We start from the raw sequence: 15,864 nt of genomic DNA on the forward strand, positions 1-15,864 counted from the left end.
GCCACCCCACAGAACCTGGTTCCTCTCTAGGTTTCTTCCTAGGATCCAGCCTTTCTAGGGAGTTTTTCCTAGCCACCGTGCTTCTACACCTGCATTGCTTGCTGTTTGGGGTTTTAGGCTGGGTTTCTGTATAAGCACCTTGTGACATCTGCTGATGCAAAAAGGGCTTTATAAAAACATCTGATTTGAGGAGAAAGAGAAAGAGAGAGAGATAAAAACAGAGGGGGGAGAGAGCCCACTAAGCATTTGACGTAAGGCGATGTCTTCGCAACGTCTATTTTTCGGTGCTCTTTCTTCCTTTGGTATTTTTTGGGGTACGGCCCTGCCTTGATTTCAACATCCACGGACGTAGATTTTTGGTCCAGGCCGGACCAAATCTAACCAATCATAGACATCTACATACTTCCTGTCCGGACCGGCCTATATTTGGCCCAAACATATACGTTCAGATTTGGTCCGGTCTGGACTGGCCTTGATTTAGCCCAAAAATAGACGTCTACAATTGGTTCAAATTTGGTCCAATCCGGATGAAGTCTGAACCAATCGTAGTCATCTATGTTTCACAAGTTTAGACAGCATAGTACAGCATAGTACAGCATAGTACAGTAGAACACAGCAGAGTACAGTACATTACACAACACAGTTAAGAAAAGTAGCGTACGGTATATTACAGTATAACACAGTAGAACACGCTTGTCACGTCCTGACCAGTATAGGGATTATTTGTTATTGTAGTTTGGTCAGGACGTGGCAGGGGGTGTTTGTTTTATGTGGTTCAGGGTGTGTTTTGTGTATGTGTTTAGGTAGAGGGGGTATTTGATTTATTAGTCCAGGGTTTGTTAGTCATTGTTCTATGTTAGTATATTTCTATGTTCTATCTAGTCTTTTGTAGTTCTATGTTTAGTTAATTGGGGTTGGACCTTCAATTGGAGGCAGCTGGTTATTGTTGCCTCTGATTGAGGGTCCTATAATTAGGAATTTGTTTTTCATGGGTTTTTTTGTGGGAGATTGTTCTTGTTTAGCTGTTTGCCTGACAAGACTGTCCAGTTCGTTTGTTTTTGTATACGTTGATGTGTTTTCCTTCTTCACCAATAAAAAGAAGATGAGTATATATTTTCCCGCTGCGTCTTGGTCTAAACCCTACGACACCCGTGACAACGCTGGAGTACAGTAAAATAAAGAAAAATAAAGTATAGTGTACTGGTAGGGATGCTTTGCAAGTGTTTTTTTTTTTTTACATTTATATTTTAGGTAAAGAACAAAATATCACATTCATAGCAAAAAAAAAGTAAAACATCTGTAATGGTTAGTGAGAATGTTATTATTGTTGAAATGGCCTGTTGGTTTATTCTGTAGGTTGAACTACTTGGAACATCATCACAGCCGGTGAAAACTGTGACAGGAAAACAACAAGGCCTACAGTGGGAAGAGTAGGCCATTAGTTTCCCTGTGGGGCCCAGATCAGGCTGTGGATGGGGGCTGGTGCTAGCTTCCCTGTGGGGCCCAGATCAGGCTGTGGATGGGGGCTGGCGCTAGCTTCCCTGTGGGGCCCAGATCAGGCTGTGGATGGGGGTTGGCGCTAGCTTCCCTGTGGGGCCCAGATCAGGCTGTGGATGGGGGTTGGCGCTAGCTTCCCTGTGGGGCCCAGATCAGGCTGTGGATGTGGGCTGGCATTAGTTTCCCTGTGGGGCCCAGATCAGTCTGTGGATGGGGGCTGGTGCTAGTTTCCCTGTGGGGCCCAGATCAGGCTGTGGATGGGGGTTGGCGCTAGCTTCCCTGTGGGGCCCAGATCAGGCTGTGGATGGGGGCTGGCGCTCCTTATACCCTGTAGCCCAGCTACAGACAGTACTACTGGTCCTAGATCAGATGTTAGTATAGTAGACCCTTATACCCTGTAGCCCAGCTACAGACAGTACTACTGGTCCTAGATCAGATGTTAGTATAGTAGACCCTTATACCCTGTAGCCCAGCTACAGACAGTACTACTGGTCCTAGATCAGATGTTAGTATAGTAGACCCTTATACCCTGTAGCTCAGCTACAGACAGTACTACTGGTCCTAGATCAGATGTTAGTATAGTAGACCCTTATACCCTGTAGCCCAGCTACAGGCAGTACTACTGGTCCTAGATCAGATGTTAGTATAGTAGACCCTTATTCCCTGTAGCCCAGCTACAGACAGTACTACTGGTCTTAGATCAGACGTTAGTATAGTAGACCCTTATACCCTGTAGCCCAGCTACAGACAGTACTACTGGTCCTAGATCAGATGTTAGTATAGTAGACCCTTATACCCTGTAGCCCAGCTACAGACAGTACTACTGGTCCTAGATCAGATGTTAGTATAGTAGACCCTTATACCCTGTAGCTCAGCTACAGACAGTACTACTGGTCCTAGATCAGATGTTAGTATAGTAGACCCTTATACCCTGTAGCCCAGCTACAGACAGTACTACTGGTCCTAGATCAGATGTTAGTATAGTAGACCCTTATTCCCTGTAGCCCAGCTACAGACAGTACTACAGGTCTTAGATCAGTCGTTAGTATAGTAGACCCTTATACCCTGTAGCCCAGCTACAGACAGTACTACTGGTCCTAGATCAGATGTTAGTATAGTAGACCCTTATTCCCTGGAGCTCAGCTACAGACAGTACTACTGGTCTTAGATCAGACGTTAGTATAGTAGACCCTTATACCCTGTAGCCCAGCTACAGACAGTACTACTGGTCCTAGATCAGATGTTAGTATAGTAGACCCTTATACCCTGTAGCCCAGCAACAGACAGTACTATTGGTCTTAGATCAGATGTTAGTATAGTAGACCCTTATACCCTGTAGCCCAGCTACAGACAGTACTATTGGTCTTAGATCAGATGTTAGTATAGTAGACCCTTATACCCTGTAGCCCAGCTACAGACAGTACTATTGGTCTTAGATCAGATGTTAGTATAGTAGACCCTTATACCCTGTAGCCCAGCTACAGACAGTACTACTGGTCCTAGATCAGATGTTAGTATAGTAGACCCTTATACCCTGTAGCCCAGCTACAGACAGTACTACTGGTCCTAGATCAGATGTTAGTATAGTAGACCCTTATACCCTGTAGCCCAGCTACAGACAGTACTACTGGTCCTAGATCAGATGTTAGTATAGTAGACCCTTATACCCTGTAGCCCAGCTACAGACAGTACTACTGGTCCTAGATCAGATGTTAGTATAGTAGACCCTTATTCCCTGTAGCCCAGCTACAGACAGTACTACAGGTCTTAGATCAGTCGTTAGTATAGTAGACCCTTATACCCTGTAGCCCAGCTACAGACAGTACTACTGGTCCTAGATCAGATGTTAGTATAGTAGACCCTTATTCCCTGGAGCTCAGCTACAGACAGTACTACTGGTCTTAGATCAGACGTTAGTATAGTAGACCCTTATACCCTGTAGCCCAGCTACAGACAGTACTACTGGTCCTAGATCAGATGTTAGTATAGTAGACCCTTATACCCTGTAGCCCAGCAACAGACAGTACTATTGGTCTTAGATCAGATGTTAGTATAGTAGACCCTTATACCCTGTAGCCCAGCTACAGACAGTACTATTGGTCTTAGATCAGATGTTAGTATAGTAGACCCTTATACCCTGTAGCCCAGCTACAGACAGTACTATTGGTCTTAGATCAGATGTTAGTATAGTAGACCCTTATACCCTGTAGCCCAGCTACAGACAGTACTACTGGTCCTAGATCAGATGTTAGTATAGTAGACCCTTATACCCTGTAGCCCAGCTACAGACAGTACTATTGGTCTTAGATCAGATGTTAGTATAGTAGACCCTTATACCCTGTAGCCCAGCTACAGACAGCATCTAACAATTGGATTTAATTATTTCCTGGGCACCGCTCAGCAACGCAAACGACAACCTTTCCATCAGAACCATCTACCCTTTATGGGTCCAAAACAGCTATAGTCATTGGCCTATGGAATGCCCTGACACGGAACGTTACTGTTAGAGAAACTGTACTAACTGTTATCTCAGTGCAAGAGGCGTCACTACAGTAACCTGGTTCGAATCCAGGCTGTATCACATCCGGCTGTGATTGGGAGTCCCATAGGGCGGTGCACAATTGGCCCAGCGTCGTCCGGGTTTGTCCGGGGGAGGCCGTCATTGTAAATAAGAATTTGTTCTTAACTGACTTGCCTAGTTAAATAAAGAATCAATAAATAAAATATTTACTGTACACGTGAGCTTCGTATCCAGTGACCTAGCAGGCCTTGAAACATATGGCCCTTATCTTTCATATCAGCGAGGAAAGAAACTTTTTTGTACAATACCATACAGCTATGGAGCCTCCATCCTACTAAACTACACTGTAGCAGTTACAGATCCATACAGCTATGGAGCCTCCATCCTACTAAACTACACTGTAGCAGTTACAGATCCATACAGCTATGGAGCCTCCATCCTACTAAACTACACTGTAGCAGTTACAGATCCATACAGCTACGGAGCCTCCATCCTACTAAACTACACTGTAGCAGTTACAGACCCATACAGCTATGGAGCCTCCATCCTACTAAACTACACTGTAGCAGTTACACATCCATACAGCTGTGGAGCCTCCATCCTACTAAACTACACTGTAGCAGTTACAGATCCATACAGCTATGGAGCCTCCATCCTACTAAACTACACTGTAGCAGTTACAGATCCATACAGCTATGGAGCCTCCATCCTACTAAACTACACTGTAGCAGTTACAGACCCATACAGCTATGGAGCCTCCATCCTACTAAACTACACTGTAGCAGTTACAGACCCATACAGCTATGGAGCCTCCATCCTATTAAACTACACTGTAGCAGTTACAGACCCATACAGCTATGGAGCCTCCATCCTACTAAACTACACTGTAGCAGTTACAGACCCATACAGCTATGGAGCCTCCATCCTACTAAACTACACTGTAGCAGTTACAGACCCATACAGCTATGGAGCCTCCATCCTACTAAACTACACTGTAGCAGTTACAGACCCATACAGCTATGGAGCCTCCATCCTACTAAACTACACTGTAGCAGTTACAGACCCATACAGCTATGGAGCCTCCATCCTACTAAACTACACTGTAGCAGTTACAGACCCATACAGCTATGGAGCCTCCATCCTACTAAACTACACTGTAGCAGTTACAGACCCATACAGCTATGGAGCCTCCATCCTACTAAACTACACTGTAGCAGTTACAGACCCATACAGCTATGGAGCCTCCATCCATCCAACTAAACTACACTGTAGCAGTTACAGACCCATACAGCTATGGAGCCTCCATCCTACTAAACTACACTGTAGCAGTTACAGACCCATACAGCTATGGAGCCTCCATCCTACTAAACTACACTGTAGCAGTTACAGACCCATACAGCTATGGAGCCTCCATCCTACTAAACTACACTGTAGCAGTTACAGATCCATACAGCTATGGAGCCTCCATCCTACTAAACTACACTGTAGCAGTTACAGACCCATACAGCTATGGAGCCTCCATCCTACTAAACTACACTGTAGCATTTACAGACCCATACAGCTATGGAGCCTCCATCCTACTAAACTACACTGTAGCAGTTACAGACCCATACAGCTATGGAGCCTCCATCCTACTAAACTACACTGTAGCAGTTACAGACCCATACAGCTATGGAGCCTCCATCCTACTAAACTACACTGTAGCAGTTACAGACCCATACAGCTATGGAGCCTCCATCCTACTAAACTACACTGTGGCAGTTACAGACCCATACAGCTATGGAGCCTCCATCCTACTAAACTACACTGTAGCAGTTACAGACCCATACAGCTATGGAGCCTCCATCCTACTAAACTACACTGTAGCAGTTACAGACCCATACAGCTATGGAGCCTCCATCCTACTAAACTACACTGTAGCAGTTACAGATCCATACAGCTATGGAGCCTCCATCCTACTAAACTACACTGTAGCAGTTACAGACCCATACAGCTATGGAGCCTCCATCCTACTAAACTACACTGTAACAGTTACAGACCCATACAGCTATGGAGCCTCCATCCTACTAAACTACACTGTAGCAGTTACAGACCCATACAGCTATGGAGCCTCCATCCTACTAAACTACACTGTAGCAGTTACAGACCCATACAGCTATGGAGCCTCCATCCTACTAAACTACACTGTAGCAGTTACAGACCCATACAGCTATGGAGCCTCCATCCTACTAAACTACACTGTAGCAGTTACAGACCCATACAGCTATGGAGCCTCCATCCTACTAAACTACACTGTAGCAGTTACAGACCCATACAGCTATGGAGCCTCCATCCTACTAAACTACACTGTAGCAGTTACAGACCCATACAGCTATGGAGCCTCCATCCTACTAAACTACACTGTAGCAGTTACAGACCCATACAGCTATGGAGCCTCCATCCTACTAAACTACACTGTAGCAGTTACAGACCCATACAGCTATGGAGCCTCCATCCTACTAAACTACACTGTAGCAGTTACAGATCCATACAGCTATGGAGCCTCCATCCTACTAAACTACACTGTAGCAGTTACAGACCCATACAGCTATGGAGCCTCCATCCTACTAAACTACACTGTAGCAGTTACAGACCCATACAGCTATGGAGCCTCCATCCTACTAAACTACACTGTAGCAGTTACAGACCCATACAGCTATGGAGCCTCCATCCTACTAAACTACACTGTAGCAGTTACAGACCCATACAGCTATGGAGCCTCCATCCTACTAAACTACACTGTAGCAGTTACAGACCCATACAGCTATGGAGCCTCCATCCTACTAAACTACACTGTAGCAGTTACAGACCCATACAGCTATGGAGCCTCCATCCTACTAAACTACACTGTAGCAGTTACAGATCTATACAGCTATGGAGCCTCCATCCTACTAAACTACACTGTAGCAGTTACAGACCCATACAGCTATGGAGCCTCCATCCTATTAAACTACACTGTAGCAGTTACAGACCCATACAGCTATGGAGCCTCCATCCATCCAACTAAACTACACTTCCACTACACTTCCTGAGTTAAATTCACACACAGGTGTTCAGAGCACGTTAGATTAGATAATTATCCCAGGTGGTCTCTTCTGTCTTCCGTCTGTCAGTAAACGTTATAACATGACGATAAGGATGTGTATCAATTTAATCTTTCATTTTATTTTATTTTTCCCTGGCTGATATGAAAGATATAGTCCCCATGTTTCCAAAACGGTACCGCAAGCGATGCGCGTTAACGTTTCAGACCGCGCGTCTGGGCTCTTAACAAAAAACGCCCCTAGGAAGAAGATACCTTCATGAATAGGACACACACACACACACACACACACACACACACACACACACACACACACACACACACACACACACACACACACACACACACACACACACACACACACACACACACACACACACAGACAGACAGACACACACAGACACACACAACACCTAATCATATGAGGAGGGAGAAGATACCTTCATGAATAGGATGCCCATAGTGGTAGTAGTGCTGTTGAATCATATGAGGAGGGAGAAGATACCTTCATGAATAGGATGCCCATAGTGGTAGTAGTGCTGTTGAATCATATGAGGAGGGAGAAGATACCTTCATGAATAGGATGCCCATAGTGGTAGTAGTGCTGTTGAATCATATGAGGAGGGAGAAGATACCTTCATGAATAGGATGCCCATAGTGGTAGTAGTGCTGTTGAATCATATGAGGAGGGAGAAGATACCTTCATGAATAGGATGCCCATAGTGGTAGTAGTGCTGTTGAATCATATGAGGAGGGAGAAGATACCTTCATGAATAGGATGCCCATAGTGGTAGTAGTGCTGTTGAATCATATGAGGAGGGAGAAGATACCTTCATGAATAGGATGCCCATAGTGGTAGTAGTGCTGTTGAATCATATGAGGAGGGAGAAGATACCTTCATGAATAGGATGCCCATAGTGGTAGTAGTGCTGTTGAATCATATGAGGAGGGAGAAGATACCTTCATGAATAGGATGCCCATAGTGGTAGTAGTGCTGTTGAATCATATGAGGAGGGAGAAGATACCTTCATGAATAGGATGCCCATAGTGGTAGTAGTGCTGTTGAATCATATGAGGAGGGAGAAGATACCTTCATGAATAGGATGCCCATAGTGGTAGTAGTGCTGTTGAATCATATGAGGAGGGAGAAGATACCTTCATGAATAGGATGCCCATAGTGGTAGTAGTGCTGTTGAATCATATGAGGAGGGAGAAGATACCTTCATGAATAGGATGCCCATAGTGGTAGTAGTGCTGTTGAATCATATGAGGAGGGAGAAGATACCTTCATGAATAGGATGCCCATAGTGGTAGTAGTGCTGTTGAATCATATGAGGAGGGAGAAGATACCTTCATGAATAGGATGCCCATAGTGGTAGTAGTGCTGTTGAATCATATGAGGAGGGAGAAGATACCTTCATGAATAGGATGCCCATAGTGGTAGTAGTGCTGTTGAATCATATGAGGAGGGAGAAGATACCTTCATGAATAGGATGCCCATAGTGGTAGTAGTGCTGTTGAATCATATGAGGAGGGAGAAGACGGACACACACACACACACACACACACACACACACACACACACACACACACACACACACACACACACACACACACACACACACACACACACACACACACAGACAGACAGACACACACAGACACACACAACACCCAGGCACCCTGCAGCTCTCAGTAGCAGCTCTCAGATGCTCACTACAGAGGGTTGGTGGGTACTGACAGGAACACACACACACGCACACGCACACGCACACACACACACACACACACACACACACACACACACACACACACACACAAAACACCCAGGCACCCTGCAGCTCTCAGTAGCAGCTCTCAGATGGTCACTACAAAGGCTCAGTGGGGACTGACAAGAAACACACAACAGCCAACCCTTCCTGACAGACTGGAGGCTAAAATCCTCAAGAGTTCCAGACGGCTGGTGTCACATGTCATCTTTTTCTTCCTTTTTTGACACGGTCAATGGAAGAGAACTGTGTCTTTTAATGAGTCTGACCAGAGTCTGTATTCATAAAGATTCTCAGAGTAGTAATGATCTAGGATCAGTTCTGCCTTTTTTTGGTCCAAACATACCAAGACAGTCGTGAAGAGGGGCACGACAAAGCCTATTCCCCCTCGGGAAACTAAAAAGATTTGGCATGGGTCTTGAGATCCTCAAAAGGTTCTACAGCTGCAACATCGAGAGCATCCTGACTGGTTGCATCACTGCCTGGTACGGCAACTGCTCGGCCTCTGACCACAAGGCACTACAGAGGGTAGTGCGAATGGCCCAGTACATCACTGGGGCTAAGCTGCCTGCCATCCAGGACCTCTACACCAGGCGGTGTCAGAGGAAGGCCCTAAAAATTGTCAAAGACCCCAGCCACCCCAGTCATAGACTGTTCTCTCTACTACCACATGGCAAGCGGTACCGGAGCACCAAGTCTAGGACAAAAAGGCTTCTCAGCAGTTTTTACCCCCAAGCCATAAGACTCCTGAACAGGTAATCAAATGGCTACCCGGACTATTTGCATTGTGCCCCCCCCAACCCCTCTTTTACGCTGCTGCTACTCTCTGTTTATCATATATGCATAGTCACTTTAACCATATCTACATGTACATACTACCTCAATCAGCCTGACTAACCGGTGTCTGTATGTAGCCTCGCTACTTTTATAGCCTCGCTACTGTATATAGCCTGTCTTTTTACTGTTGTTTTTATTTCTTTACTTACCTATTGTTCACCTAATACCTTATTTATGCACTATTGGTTAGAGCCTGTAAGTAAGCATTTCACTGTCAGGTCTACACCTGTTGTATTCGGCACACGTGACAAATAAACTTTGATTTGATTTGATAAGATCATAATAGAATCAGATTATATGATGACCAGGGGAGGAATCTGATCCTAAATCAGCACTTCTACTTTGAAATGATTTATGTATATATATATATATATAATAAATATATATAGGCCCTGTGGAGAAATAATAAACCAGAGGGAGATGTATAAAAGTGAACGTCTTCAACTGATTTCAACGTAAACCCATTCAAACATCTTCACATATAAATGCCTTCCAGACTTTTACTTTGTTGATCAGTTGTGCAGTAAGACTTTTAACTTTTATCTCAAACGGCACCCTATTCTCTATTTAGTGCACTACTTTTGACCAGGGCCCTATGGCACCCTATTCCCTATATAGTGCACTACTTTTTGACCAGGGCCCCATAGAGTTCAAAAGTAGTGCACTATATAGGGAATAGGGTGCCATAGGGCTCTGGTCTAAAGTAGTGCACTATATAGGGAATAGGGTGCCATAGGGCTCTGGTTTAAAGTACTGCACTATATAGGGGAATAGGGTGCCATTGGGCTCTGGTCTAAAGTAGTGCACTATACAGTGGGGGAAAAAAGTATTTGATCCCCTGCTGATTTTGTGTGCATCCTGAAGTTTCCAGCACAATGGCTGCATCACAAATGGCACCCTATTCCCCTATATAGTGCACTACTTTAGACCAGAGCCCTATGGCACCCTGTTCCCTATACAGTGGGGGGGAAAAAGTATTTGATCCCCTGCTAATTTTGTACGTTTGCTCACTGACAAAGAAATGATCAGTCTATAATTTTAATGGTAGGTTTATTTGAACAGTGAGAGACAGAATAACAACAACAAAAATCCAGAAAAACGCATGTCAAAAATGTGATAAAATGATTTGCATTTTAATGAGGGAAATAAGTATTTGACCCCTCTGCAAAACATGACTTAGTACTTGGTGGCAAAACCCTTGTTGGCAACCACAGAGGTCAGACGTTTCTTGTAGTTGGCCACCAGGTTTGCACACATCTCAGGAGTGATTTTGTCCCACTCCTCTTTGCAGATCTTCTCCAAGTCATTAAGGTTTCGAGGCTGACGTTTGGCAACTCGAACCTTCAGCTCCCTCCACAGATTTTCTATGGGATTAAGATCTGGAGACTGGCTAGACCACTCCAGGACCTTAATGTGCTTCTTATTGAGCCACTCCTTTGTTGCGTTGGCCGTGTCTTTTGGGTCATTGTCATGCTGGAATACCCATCCACGATCCATTTTCAATGCCCTGGCTGAGGGAAGGAGGTTCTCACCCAAGATTTGACGGTACATGGCCCCGTCCATCATCCCTTTGATGCGGTGAAGTTGTCCTGTCCCCTTAGCAGAAAAACACCCCCAAAGCATAATGTTTCCACCTCCATGTTTGACGGTGGGGATGGTGTTCTTGGGGTCATAGGCAGCATTCCTCCTCCTCCAAACACAGCGAGTTGAGTTGATGCCAAAGAGCTCCATTTTGGTCTCATCTGACCACAACACTTGTTGTCCTCTGAGTCATTCAGATGTTCATTGGCAAACTTATTCTTGAGCAGGGGGATCTTGCGGGCGCTGCAGTATTTCAGTCCTTCACGGCGTAGTGTGTTACCAATTGTTTTTTTGGTGTCTATGGTCCCAGCTGCCTTGAGATCATTGACAAGATCCTCCCGTGTAGTTCTGGGCTGATTCCTCACCGTTCTCATGATCAGTGCAATTCCACAAGGGGAGAACTTGCATGGAGCCCCAAGCCGAGGGATATTGACAGTTCTTTGGTGTTTCTTCCATTTGCGAATAATCGCACCAAATGTTGTCACCTTCTCACCAAGCTGCTTGGCGATGGTCTTGTAGCCCATTCCAGCCTTGTGTAGGTCTACAATCTTGTCCCTGACATCCTTGGAGAGCTCTTTGGTCTTGGCCATGTGTCTTTTTTACAGGTAACAAGCACTCCCTTTAAGAGTGTGCTCCTAATCTCAGCTCGTTACCTGTATAAAAGACACCTGGGAGCCAGAAATCTTTCTGATTGAGAGGGGGTCAAATACTTATTTCCCTCATTAAAATGCAAATCAATTTATAACATTTTTGACATGCGTTTTTCTGGATATTTTGGTTGTTATTCTATCTCTCACTGTTCATATAAACCTACCATTAAAATTATAGACTGATCATTTCTTTGTCAGTGAGCAAACGTACAAAATTAGCAGGGGATCAAATACTTTTTTCCCCCCACTGTATAGGGAATAGGGTGCCATAGGGCTCTGGTCTAAAGTAGTGCACTATATAGGGAATAGGGTGCCATAGGGCTCTGGTCTAAAGTAGTGCACTATATAGGGGAATAGGGTGCCATTTGTGATGCAGACATTGTGCTGGAAACTTCAGGATGCACAGAAGCACAAGACTGAATAAAGGCTATTTTAGTACAACAGCATTATTGCTGTGCCCTTGAGCAAAATCACACATTATGTAGCCTATTTCAGAGGTTGCTGAGTCATGAGTTTTACTACAAATACAGTACGTAGCCTACCTTTCTACTTAATGGAAGAAACATCAGAATATCATGTAGTGAAAATGAAACTATAATTTATCATGTAGATACTGTTTGTGTCACACCACCTCAGGGTAAAGCGTTGTGTCAAGTGTTTTCTTGTCTCTTAAAATAAAAATCAAATAAATGTGTTTTAGGGTGGAAGGCAGCAGGCCGCAAAGGATGAGGTGGAGAAATTCTGGATGTAATCACAAAACAAGGATGAGGACAGTAGCAGCTGTTAGGATAAATAACAATATGGGGGGAAAAAAAGTGGGAAAATCACATACAAAAAATAAACGAATGATGAACAAAGTTAAATTTCTCCAAAGAAATCAAAGTCAAAACTGAACTCATTCCAAAATCAGGATCCGGCCTAGGAAACAGGCTATGTGGTCGGCTAGGCCTACTGTTGGACAAATATAGGCCCAGGCTACAGCCTAGATCACCTAGGATACTCACCAGAGTTAACAGAAGATGGGCAAAGCCAGGTAGAAATACATTGACCTACTCACTGGGCACAACCAATGCAAGTAGGGGTACGGTTCACATAACCGATCAACTGGTTGAAAGTGAAACTGCAGACTATCATCGCCCCCCCCCTATACACTTTACATGTGTCTCACTTAACATACGCAGACAACTACATTGTTGTGTTCATCTACGAAGCACTTTTCATGGGTAAACTCTCTCTATCTCTGTAGCCTGCTCTCCTTCCTTTCACCACTAACAGTTACCAGTCTACTAGGTGGATGCTACTATAAGTCCCCCAGGGCCATTACGGAGAGATGGGATTTTCCTATTGTGCACCAGAGGCATGGAACAGTCTGCAAATATGCTTCACCTAGATGTAGTAGCGACCCTTAGAGAGGCTGGATCACCTCTTGTTGACGTGTTGCTGTGTTTGTATTGTAGCTTTAAATACGTACAGTTGAAGTCAGAAGTTAACATACACTTAGGTTGGAGTCATTAAAACTCGTTTTTCAACCACTCCACACATTTCTTGTTTAACAAACTATAGTTTTGGCAAGTCGGTTAGGACATCTACTTTGTGCCACGACACAAGTCATTTTTCCAACAATTGTTTACAGACAGATGATTTCACTTAAAAATCACAGTATCACAATACCAGTGGGTCAGAAGTTTACATACACTAAGTTGACTGTGCCTTTAAACAGCTTGGAAAATTCCAGAAAATGATGTCATGGCTTTAGAAGCTTCTGATAGGCTAACTGACATCATTTGAGTCAATTGGAGGTGTCTCATTTGCACATGCTGTATATAGATTTTTCTACTGTATTATTGATTGTATGTTTGTTTATTCCATGTGTAACTGTGTTGTTGTATGTTGTCGAACTGCTTTGCTTTATCTTGGCCAGGTCACAGTTGTAAATGAGAACCTGTTCTCAACTTTACCTGGTTAAATAAAGGTGAAATAAAATAAAATAAACAATAAATACCTGTGGATGTATTTCAAGGCTTTAGAAGCTTCTGATAGGCTAATTTACATAATTTGAATCAATTGGAGGTGTACCTGTGGATGTATTTCATGGCCTACCTTCAAACTCAGTGCCTCTTTGCTTGACATCATGTGAAAATCAAAAGAAATCAGCCAAGACATCAGAAAAAACTTTGTAGACCTCCACAAGTCTGGTTCATCCTTGGGAGCAATTTCCAAACGCCTGAAGGTACCACATTCATCTATACAAACAATAGTACGCAATTATAAACACCATCGGACCACACAGCCGTCATACCGCTCAGGAAGGTGACGCATTCTGTCTCCTAGAGATGAACGTACTTTGGCGCAAAAGGTGCAAATCAAATCCCAGAAAAACAGCAAAGGACCTTGTGAACATGCTGGAGGTAACAGGTACAAAAGTATCTATATCCACAGTAAAACGAGTCCAATATCGACATAACCTGAAAGGCCGCTCAGCAAGGAAGAAGCCACTGCCTCAAAACCGCCATAAAAAAGCCAGACTACGGTTTGCAACTGCACATGGGGACAAAGATCTTACTTTTTGGAGAAATGTCCTCTGGTCTGAGGAAACAAAAATATAGCTGTTTGGCCATACTGATCATCGTTATGTTTGGAGGAAAAAGGGGGAGGCTTGCAAGCCGAAGAACACCATCCCAACCGTGAAGCACGCGGGTGGCAGCATCATGTTGTGGGGGTGCTTTGCTGCAGGAGGGACTAGTACACTTCACAAAATAGATGGCATCATGAGGGAGGAAAATTATTTGCATATATTGAAGCAACATCTCTAGACATCAGTCAGGAAGTTAAAGCTTGGTCGCAAACGGGTCTTCCAAATGGACAATGACCCCAAGCATACTTCCAAAGTTGTGGCAAAATGGCTTAAGGACAACAAAGTCAAGGTATTGGAGTGGCCATCACAAAGCCCTGACCTCAATCCCATAGACAATTTGTGGGCCGAACTGAAAAAGCGTGTGCGAGCAAGGAGGCCTACAAACCTGACTCAGTTACACCATCTGTCAGAAGGAATGGGCCAAAATTCACCCAACTTATTGTGGGAAGCTTTTGGAAGGCTACCCGAAACGTTTGACACAAGTTAAACAATTTAAAGGCAATGCTACCAAATATTAATTGAGTGTATGTAAACTTCTGACCCACTGGGAATGTGATGAAAGAAATAAAAGCTGAAATACATCATTCCCTCTAGTATTATTCTGACATTTCACATTCTTAAAATAAAGTGGTGATCCGAACTGACCTAAAACAGGGATTTTTTACCAGGATTAAATGTCAGGAATTGTGGAAAACTGAGAAAGCTAGCTAAGGTGTATGTAAACTTCCGACTTCAACTGTATGTGTAACTGATATATGCACACACACTACATGTTAAAGTTTTTAAATTTATGTAAATTGTAAAGTAATTTGTCTGTAATGTCTTTTTCATTTCGTGTCGGATCCCTGTAAGACTAGCTGTTGCCATCGGCGCCGTCTAATGGGGATCCTAATAAATCAAATCAAAATCATTGTCCACTGTACTGCCCGGAGCTCTCTCTCTATCTATTGTGACGGTAGAGGGCCAGCCTAGAGTTATAATATCTAATTCTATGGAGCCAGTTTAAATATGGAATCAGCATAGAATACTACTGTGGCAGGGGAACAGAATAGAAGATGGTGTGTCTTACAGCTATTCTCCAGTTGCAGGATGTGAGCAGGATGTTGTAATACCAGTGTGTCAGTTCTGGGAAATGACATGGAGGAGAGGTCTTTCTGTGTCTATATGTCCACTGTAATAAACTGTCTGGGTGAAGTGTCAAGGGCTAGCAGGATGCTAGTAATGAGTTTAATGAACTGTGTAATTCTAATGACGTTAGTGGGTTCAGTCACAGGGTTCAACCTCTGAGATAG

Source organism: Salmo trutta, chromosome 4 (genome assembly GCF_901001165.1).
Source record: "Salmo trutta chromosome 4, fSalTru1.1, whole genome shotgun sequence".
In the NCBI taxonomy this organism is placed as follows: Eukaryota; Metazoa; Chordata; class Actinopteri; order Salmoniformes; family Salmonidae; genus Salmo; species Salmo trutta.